Source organism: Ctenocephalides felis, unplaced genomic scaffold (genome assembly GCF_003426905.1).
Source record: "Ctenocephalides felis isolate EL2017-DRISC unplaced genomic scaffold, ASM342690v1 CF-g0.4_SCAFFOLD_01886, whole genome shotgun sequence".
Lineage (NCBI taxonomy): Eukaryota > Metazoa > Arthropoda > Insecta > Siphonaptera > Pulicidae > Ctenocephalides > Ctenocephalides felis.
In genome coordinates, this window is record NW_020538040.1 from 167,758,592 (window position 1) to 167,768,881 (window position 10,290).

Below are 10,290 nucleotides of genomic sequence, written 5' to 3' on the forward strand. Positions count from 1 at the left end.
TCACTATTTATTCTGTAATTCCGAAAATAATTTGATTTTGTTTCTGAAATTTTAGGGATATATTAAATTTAATTCATTTTATACACTATAAGACATTTTTGCGAAAAAATCGATTTTTTTAAGCCTCTAGCAGGATCCGCACGTAAACGTTTCCGCTCTACGATATTTTGTCTCTACGCGATTACTTTAAAGAAAGTCCAAAGTTCTAAGAAATTACTAAATATTTTAAATTCAATTTCAATAAATTCACTTTCAATAAATTAAAAAAAATTAAATTCTTTCAAAGATTGCAAAAATCACAAAAATATAATTTTTTAGTTTTTATAAATTTTTAAAGCTTTTCTAAAAATTTTAATTTTTGCTACGAGAAGTTCCAGCAATTTGCTTTAAAGCACGATGCCATGTTGCACTACTTTTGTTTCCCACAAAAGTATTCCAAAAGAGTGTGTTTAAGAATTTTCGCGTGATGTTTAAATAGTGCGCCGCGTCTAAGTTCAAATGTGTATACAGTATACATATTATTCATCAGGCCGCGATCTCGATAAAGCGGTCATGCTTGCCCGCACTTTCCGTGTGTCTCGTCTTATCTACCGTGATTAATAGTCGCCCTGAACGGACGTGCGCTTTTTATACTAACTCAGGATCTAAAAACCCAACAATGTCACAATGTCTTGTCTTGAAGTTCGGCTTGGGTTAATATTATTTTGAGCGATAAAATTTTCATTCATTATACATGTTTTTTCAAAATTCTAAATTTATTCCTTTTGTAGAATGCTAGGTAGTGAATAAAAGCGAGGACTAGCACAAACTAGTTCTAGGTTTGATCAAATCCTCGTCCAATAAGATATCAGGCAGTATGATGTCAAATTTTTACTTGAGAGTATAGATATCAAATATGATCCCAAGCAAGAATGGCCTTTCGTAGATATTGCTGCAAAATTAATGTGATGGTCATAACTATTAGATATACATGTCTAATATATGATTTTATTTTTTCTGACTCGGCTTAATTAGATTTTGTTTATATACTTCTCTTGTAAACATATGTAAGTGTCATCATCTAATTTATTAACTTCCTGTAGGGTAAGTTATTGTAATCGTCCAAAAATCGAAATTGATAATTTTTGCATTTCTCGACGTTTTGAAGGTTTCCGAACATTTTGGCATACTTCAGAAAAAATGGATGTGTGTGTGTATGTATGGATACAATTTTTCGTCCACGTTTTCGGGCGCACGGATCAACCGATTTGAATGGTTCAAAATTCTTATTGATAGGGAGATATGGTGATTAGTTTTTGGCAAAGGCATGTCCAGCAGTTACGGAGATACGGAGCAAAGAGTGCAGAAAATAGAAATTGAGTTTTGGGAGAACGGAGCATCCGATTTCAATGATCTACAAAAACATTCAATTAGTAATAATTGGGAGAAGTGGTTATTAGTTTTCGGCAAAGACAGGCCCAGCCATTTCGAAGATACAGAGCTAAATGTACAAAAAGTGGCAGTTTTTGAGAGAACTAAGCGTCCGATTTAAATGACTCAAAAAACTTTCTGCTTGTCTTAACAAAATAATTGATCTTGGAAAAAAAAGTTTTTGTTTCAACTATTTTTTTTCATTTTTTTTTCAAAAAAAATTTTTTAGTATATCGAAAATAATTCAGATTTTATTTTTTATTCTGACTATAGTTCTAATATACTTTAAACAAATAATTTCAACTGTGCAATTCAGTTTATATAATTCTTATAAATATTAGACAATGTTACAATCTTAATAATAATCTATTTGAAAACATTCAGTATTCTTCCAACATTTTGTTACAGTACGGGAAGTTCCAGCAATTTGCCTTAAGACACGATGCCATACACCCCACTAGTTATATTTTAAATTTAACAAAAACTATGAAATACAAGTAATGAATGATGCATTTATTTCAAAACAATTGCTATTGATCATTGGTCAATTTTTGTTTACTATAGATGATTTTTAGTCTTTGAACGTTTGGCTTGAGGCACAATGCCATGCACCATTTACACATATCAAGAAGTTTCTGCACCTTGACTCAAAGCAAAATGCCACTTATACCTAAAATTTTTACTTGATCCAGCAATGGCGAAAAGGGCTATTTGACTTGAAAACTTGAAGAGTTTACAACGTAAAGTATTTTTTTTTATTTAACAGCTCACATCCCCGTATCTGGAGAAGACGATACTGACCAAAATGTATCATGTTTAGATATAAATGTTTTAATACATATTTTTTCAAATACATTTTTTGTGTAGATTTCATGTGTGATACTATACTTCAAAAATGATCACTGATCAAAAGAGTTACATATTTATTCGATAAATATTGTCTATATTAAATAATATTACTCATTACAAAGAGTATTATCCAAGTCAACCTCGAACAAGTCATGAAATATCTAATTTACCGTTAATGTGTTATTTACAAGTTCATCATAATCATTGGAATAGCATTATTAGACCTCTGGTAAAATTCCTGAGTAATTTTCCCATCGGTTAGTCAGGTAGAAAGCAATCCAGAGCATGTAATGTTTAGCAATAAATTAGTGTTTCGTATTAGCGACGCGTGGCGCGAGGGCAATAACGACGTCCTGTTCGCATAATACCTTCGAGGAGAAGCAATTCAGGAAAATATCTAATTTCTATTACAAATTATTATGCTAAAGATATCGATTCAGTGGGAAAGGCAGAAAGAAACTAGTGGTGTATGGCATCGTGCCTTAAGGTAGATTGCTGGAACATTACGTACAGTGTTGAAATATTAAATTCGATGAATATTAAATTTTTTCAAAAGATTATTATAACCAACTTTCATTGTTCTTATCGGGACAAAATAAAAGAGCTTGTGTATTGAAAAAAAATATTTTTTGTAAATTAAAAAAAAAAACATTTTTTACCAAAAGCAATCGTTTTGTCAGCACAAGCAAAAGTTTTTTGTATCATTCAAATTGGATGCTTAATTCTTTAACAAAACTGCCATCTTTTCATATTTAGCTCCTTATCTACGAAACAGCTGGACCTTTGCCTTAGCCAAAACTAATCACCACTTCTCTCCACTATTACAATTGAAATGTTTTTTGGATCATTCAAATGGGATGCTCCGCTCTCTCAAAAATGCGATTTCTATTTTCTGCTTTCTTTGCTCCGTATTTTCGAAACTACTGGACCTGCATTCGCCAAAAACTAATCAGCGCATCTCCCTATAAATAGCAATTGAACGTGTTTTGAACCATTCAAATCGGTTAAGCCGTACACCCAAAAACGTAGACGAAAAATTGTACACACGCATCCATTTTTTCTAAGGTATGCCAAAATGTTCAGAAACCTTCAAAACGTGAAGATATGAAAAATTTTCAATTTCGATTTTCAGACGATTACAATAACTTACCCTACGGGATGTTAATTATTTATTCAAACCTCACGAATTGAAAAATTTACATCCATTCCTGCTTTTGTTAACTAATGTGATTGACGTGTATACTCGTCATGGAAAAGTGGCAGAATTTTGTATATTGATGGATAAATATTAGTCATGCGTATGAATTAATGATCATTGTCTATTTCAATTACGGTTTTTGAGAAAAGCTAAATTGATCCTCTAATGTTACGGAGTTTGAAATATTTTGAGACCACGGGGCCGTAAAATAGACTAATGTTACGTAAGGGCTATGTTACACAGCGCTTCTCATACAAAATGGTACTGAATACTGTTAGGCTATGCCAGAAGCATAGCTCTGTACGAATCAGAGACATGGACTTTAAGGAAGGATCATGCAAGAGACGAAAGGAGAAAATAAAGTAGATAGACAAGAGTGGACGAAGTAAAGAGTCTACCTGCATGATCCTGAAAAGAAGAGGAAACTGTATCGGACCCATAAAAAAGCCTTCTAGACGCTATCGTCGAAAGTGAAATAGAAGGAAGGATTTGAAAGACTGGGAAGAAAAAAAAATGCAGATGATAGATGACTTACACAAGAAGGGAACTGAAAGCCAAAGCAGAATTTCAGGTAGCATAGAAAAGAAAATTTATAAAAGTGAATAAAAAGTGATTAAAGGTAATAAAATGATAATGGAAATCATAAGTTGGGAAGGAAAAGGAAATTATTGAATTGTGGTGCTCTCATACCATGAACCTGCCTCCGGGCAGGATGCTCTTTAGTATTATTATGATATAATAAAGAGTGTAAAAATGTATAAAGAAAGTTTTAGATGTGGCTAAATGCTCTAACTAAGCGAGGCAAATAAACAATAGAATCATAACTAGAGCTCACTTTGTCTATACCTGTCGACTTTATGTCTATACCTGTGTTAATAAAATTATTTTCCAAAATACTGATTAATGATTATACCTGCCTTAAATTATGTACACAATCAACAGAAAATTTACAGTTGCAGCTTAAAAATATTATAGACTTTGTGATGAACTTCTTAGATTTTTCCTCTCTATTAATTATAATATTGTATAATACTTCAATTTTATCAGCAGAACAGAACCATCATACAAAGAAATTATTCTGAAACTATTGATTCCACATATGTGACATTTAGAAAAATAATTAAGTATAAAAATAGTCAAAATCGTTTGGTACGTATTGAAATGACATTCATATAAAAAATGTTTTAAAAGAAATATGTATTAAGCTTTATTAATTAAGCGTATTAATTATGCTTATTAACAAATGGACATAGACAAAAGTGCTATTCTATCTGATGCAATGTCAAATTGATTTAAGGGCCATTTTACTCAAGACCATATAAATTATATAATTATTCGTGCTAAAAAATTATTCACCAGATACTGTCAAAAATGCAATTTCCTTCTTATGCAATGTCAAATCCATTCTTATGTCAATTTGGCTCAGAATTGCAGAAATCTAAATTATTGATTCATCTAAACTCAATACAAGTTCGACATATTTCAAAAAATATATTGCATAAACCAGTGAATCAGAAAACGTGTATTATGACTTTATTAAACTTATACGGTCCCTCTTATCCTGGTTGAAACGCCCTTCAATAATAACCCTTAGTTAAAAGCCCTGTTACGGAACATCATTACACGGTGAACAAGAAAACCATTCGAAAACAATTTATTGCATTTGCACGCGGCGATATTTGCTTTTGTATCACAAAGTGCAGGATAATTTAAAATGAGCGAGACAGGGAACTGATAAATAGATATTTATAATTGACCAATATAAAATAATATTGAAAAAAGTGTTTTTTCGAGTGACTGTGGGATAGAGCAGTGCTTAAAGGTGCTCCATCATTATCTCTAAAACAAGCAAAGTATAGTTATTTTAATAATACTGTTTTTAAGTAGAAGGCAAAAGACGTGTAACCAGCCATCATCTTGATTCGTACGATGTTGCTATCAGAAGATAAACGTAAATATTATTAATATATCATACCAATAGTATTTTTCCTTCCTAGGTAGTTTTTTGGTTTTGAGCTCTTGTATTTAGTTTATAATATTTGAATGAAATTTTTAGGTATAAATAATTTAATTGTTTCCTAAGATGTATTGTTACTTATAAGTTAGATTCAACAGTTTTTCATATAACCTCTATAAAAGCTTACATGAGGGTGGGTAAAAAAAACAACTAAACTTATACGTTGAGGAAGCTGTAGACACAAAGTCAAAATAATTAAAAAAGTAATTTATGTTAAATAATTTTATGTTTAGTAATTATTCGACCTTTGCTGATAAATATTTCTTTCATAATACCCGATCAAGGTTATATACAATGAAATCTTTGTAAAAAATGTTTTTACAAAATTTGTATTTTACAATGGTTGAATAATGTAGCTATTATTTCATAAAATCGCTTCGAAATTCAAAAAAAAGTTTGACCTGTTTGTACTCTGGCTGTTTCTTCTTACCTCGCCCATGAGGCAAAAAAGCACAGGTGACAAATTTTAGAAAAATAGTTGAAAAACATATTTCTAAAATTAGGAGTTAATTGGAAAATTCACTGAACTTGGTTCGATAGTTGTTTGTGTGATACATGTTATGTTAATGAAACTTAGTATAGTGATAAAGTTCATAATCTCTACAAAAACGCCCTAAAATATTATGATCTACAAAAAGTTGTTGAATTATGAAACTTCATTAATATTTAAAATATTATATACTATAATTAATATAATTACATATAAGTCTGATTAAAAAATATCACTTGGAAACCGTCGATTTATTGCACGTAACGAGAAGATCATACAACTCGCCTTAATGCAAAATGCCACTTACACTTGGTTAAATTATATCTTTATGAAATGCTAAATTTCTTTTTCAGATGAATATATCAAGCAAAAGTATAGAAGATGAGCACCAAAAACGCCAACATTTAATCAAGTTCTCCATAGCAAAAATTATGTCATCAGAAATACCTCGACGAACCAGAGATTCAGCTTTCACACGATATATACCTCAAACTAATAAGCAGAATACTACACTTAAGAATAATGAAATTTCACAATATCCAATGATAGCAGCACAAAGTTTAATAAAAACAAAAGCACATATGATAGAAAGGTAATTGGTAATATTATACTAAAGTATTTTGTCATATTTAATGGCAATTACCTATATTATGGGGCAAATCCTCGGATAAATTAAAATGTTATTGGAACTATGTTACGGGTCTATCTTCGTATAATAGGTAGTAACGAACTGTCAGAAAGCTATATATTTGCTGTGTGATCTGGCGTTTTACACATAAAACCTAAACATCAAAACGCACAAAAATCAAATAACATTTTATCATAAGTGGAAAACATTTCATCATGAGTTTTTTGTTTAAAACACCTGATCGCTTAGCAAATACATTGCTTTTTGTCAGTTTGTTACTCCCAATTCATACGAAGATAGACCCGTAAAATAGCTCTACTATAAAATTTCTCTTTTATCCGAGAATTGGTTCAAATGTCTTACTAGACACTTTCATAATATTTTAGTTCAATATAAATTACTAATTTATTTAATATATTTTTGACTGATCGTTTTACATCCCCATTACTTTTTATACATAAAACCACATTGTTCATTTTATTATTTTTACGGCTTACTTGCCATTATTATATTCCTGCCACCACCTTGCAAACTCCCACAATATATTCATAATTTGTTCAACAGTTAACTGGTTAAAATTTTTTTTTTACATTAACATATTAAATTGTTATCGATAATACTCAATTTTTTTTTGAATTTCTAACATTACAGGATAATACCTGATATCGTGTCCGATGGCAGCAATCGTTTAATGCTGTGTCAAGCAGTTTCAGAAAAAATGTTCAGAAATGATGCACCAGCAACTCAACAAAGAAACGAAAATATTAATAGAGGAAAAATATTCACATGTCCTGCGTGTGGGAAAACATTTAATGCCCATTATAACCTAACTCGTCATATGCCGGTGCATACGGGAGCCAGGCCTTTCTTGTGTAAGGTAAGACTTTTTTATTATATATATATATATATATAAGTTTCTGTTACATCGACCCCGGCACTGATTTAAAAATAATGTACTAGCAACTTGGTGCCGCATTCTGACGAAAACGAACCTGCTGTAAACTTGATATTGCATGTTAAGCAATTTATTTGACATGATTTGTCAAATTGAAGAAAGTACATTTGGCAATATATCTAATTTTTAATTTCTGCAGTGTGTTATAATTTAAAGCAATTTCCAAAGAGCATAGCGATTTGATTCCCGTGTCGTTATAACTAATTAGTGTCGTGACAGTTTTTTTTATCATTCCATAGAAAAGTGTAATATATTTTTTAGTTTTTTATATGTGTCTGTCGTGTTTGATAATATTTGTTTTTGTATCACAAGCTGTTGAATAATTTAATATGAGCGGGAAAAGATTGATAAACAGGAATTTAAATTGACCAAAATAAAAACATTAAAAAAAGTATTTTTTTGAGTGGCGACGTTGCAACTATGGCAGTTTATAATAATATACTATAGGGTAAAACGGTGTTTAAAGGTTCGCGGGTAAAAAGGTCTATCATCATTATCTCTAAAACAAGCACAATATATAATTTTATAGCCATCACCTTAATTCGTACAATGTCGCTATCCGAAGATAAACGTAAATGCATCATTTCATACCGATTTTTTTTCCTTGGTAGTTTTTATGGTTTTGAGCTCTTGTATTTAGTTTATGATACCTGAGTAAAATTTTTAAGTAAAAGCATGGCGATTGGAAACCCGTGTCATTTTTTATGTGTCTCTGTGTTGTTTGATAAACATTTTTCTTTACGAATTGCTATACGTATATACGTTGTATATATAATTTTCAAACATTTGAGTGATAGTAATTTTATTATCAAGTAATTACAATTATTTTAAAACCTATCTTATTAAAAACTTTAGACAATCCGAGACAAATGATCTTAATACGGTACAAATATTGCTTTTAGAAAACCGAGACACAAGCTAGAAATCCGGGGCTATCCCGGCCAAACCGGGACGTATGGTCACCTTAGAAAAACGAATAAAATGACATGGTGTTTTGATATTTATTTATTTAGTAATTTTTATCATCATTCTCAATTGGTTGTACCAATAAGATTTATTGACTACCAGTAGGTCATCATAGTCTTTATAGTCATCACTGCCTTTTAATTAAGTAGGAGTAGAAAAAATGCAACTAATTACATAAACTATTTTGTGCACATATTCGTAGTACGAACAATATGGTATGAAGCAACAATATACTAAAATACTAATTTTTAAAAGATAGTTCACAAATCAATCGTTTGGTCCAATTTGGGACATCTATCGTAAACAACCTTCACTGAGCTGAAATGTTTGCATAAATGCAATAAATAAAGTCTCACCAGAAAAAAAACAAAATTAAAAAAAACAGTAGAAGTTATGAGCAAAAAAATGATAGCTTGTAATTTTACTACTTAATGCACACATTTTATAAAAATTTGCTGACAAAAATTTATCATATTTTTTATTATCTCAATATATTAAGAATGTTTTTACTATGACATCAAAATTTGATTTTTTTGTTCAGATTAGTTTAACAATGAAGAAATTAAGTCACAGACCCAAACACGCATTGATGTATAATTATATTTGAAATATTGTAAATTAATAAATAAATTTGAAATATTAAATTTTATAAATCTTTGTTAGTAAAACAAACGTCCAACAAGTTGCGATAAGTTTCAAAATTCCTATGAACAAACTGATTCAATTCGTTCGTGTGCATATTTGCCAGTTTTGCGCGAACGAACTGAGCTCGTAAGGATTAAGTGGTTAAATAATGTCTTTATACCGTAAAATTGTCGCTTATTTTTATTATAAAATTATAACAATGATAAAAAGTTCGTTCATTTTAGGTTTGTGGAAAAGGTTTCCGCCAAGCATCTACCTTATGCGACACAAATCATTCACACCTCCGAGAAGCCCCATCCACAATGTTCGAATAATGTTCGACCTGCGCGCAAGGCCTTCAATCGTTCCTCTACTCTCAATACCCACATGCGAATCCACATCGGATTTAACACATGGATTTTTTGTCTGTGAATATTGTGGAAAAGATTTCCACCAGAAAGGAAATTATAAAATCATCGCCTTACCCACGGAGGAGAAAAGGCTTATAAATGTAGTGTTTGTGATAAGGCCTTTCATCAACTTTATATTTAACATTTCACATGCACACACATCAAGAGAAAAAACCTTTTGCATGCCAATATTGCGCAAAAGGATTTTGCAGAAATTTTGATTTGAAAAAACATGTTCGTAAACTGCATGATGAGTTCTGACATTATGCAGCATTTGAGATGAATTAATTTTGAATTAAATTAAAGTACCGGGTTTCATATTTTTTATTGTACTAACAAGAAGAACCTCGGGTTTTTCTTTTCTGGATTTTGATGAAACTTTGGAAAATGATAGAGTTGATAATCAAACCAAAACACCTTAAAATATTATAAGCCTATGATATTTTAAAGGGTTCTGTTTAACAATCAACTCTATCACCTTGCAAAGTTTTATCAAAATCCCAGAAAATTTAATCTGAGGTTCTCCTTGTAAGTGCTAAACCTATCGACTCTAGTAAAGATCACAACAATTTGACAAGTAAAAAATATTTAATTCGCATATAAAAAATATACTAGTGTAACAAGTGTTCTGCACCACTAACAAAGCTCGACCGATATCTTCATATACTAAGATGATACTGAATACTGTCAACATGTCATGTACGTGGTGTGTTCAAAAAGTACCCGGAATTACTAATAATTAA

At 30.7% G+C, this 10,290-nt stretch overlaps 1 pseudogene; it reads left to right on the forward strand.

The window, feature by feature from the left end:
• The first annotated feature begins 3,983 nt into the window (after positions 1 to 3,983).
• LOC113376219 lies at positions 3,984 to 9,808 on the forward strand (annotated as a pseudogene).
• The last annotated feature ends 482 nt before the right edge of the window (positions 9,809 to 10,290 follow it).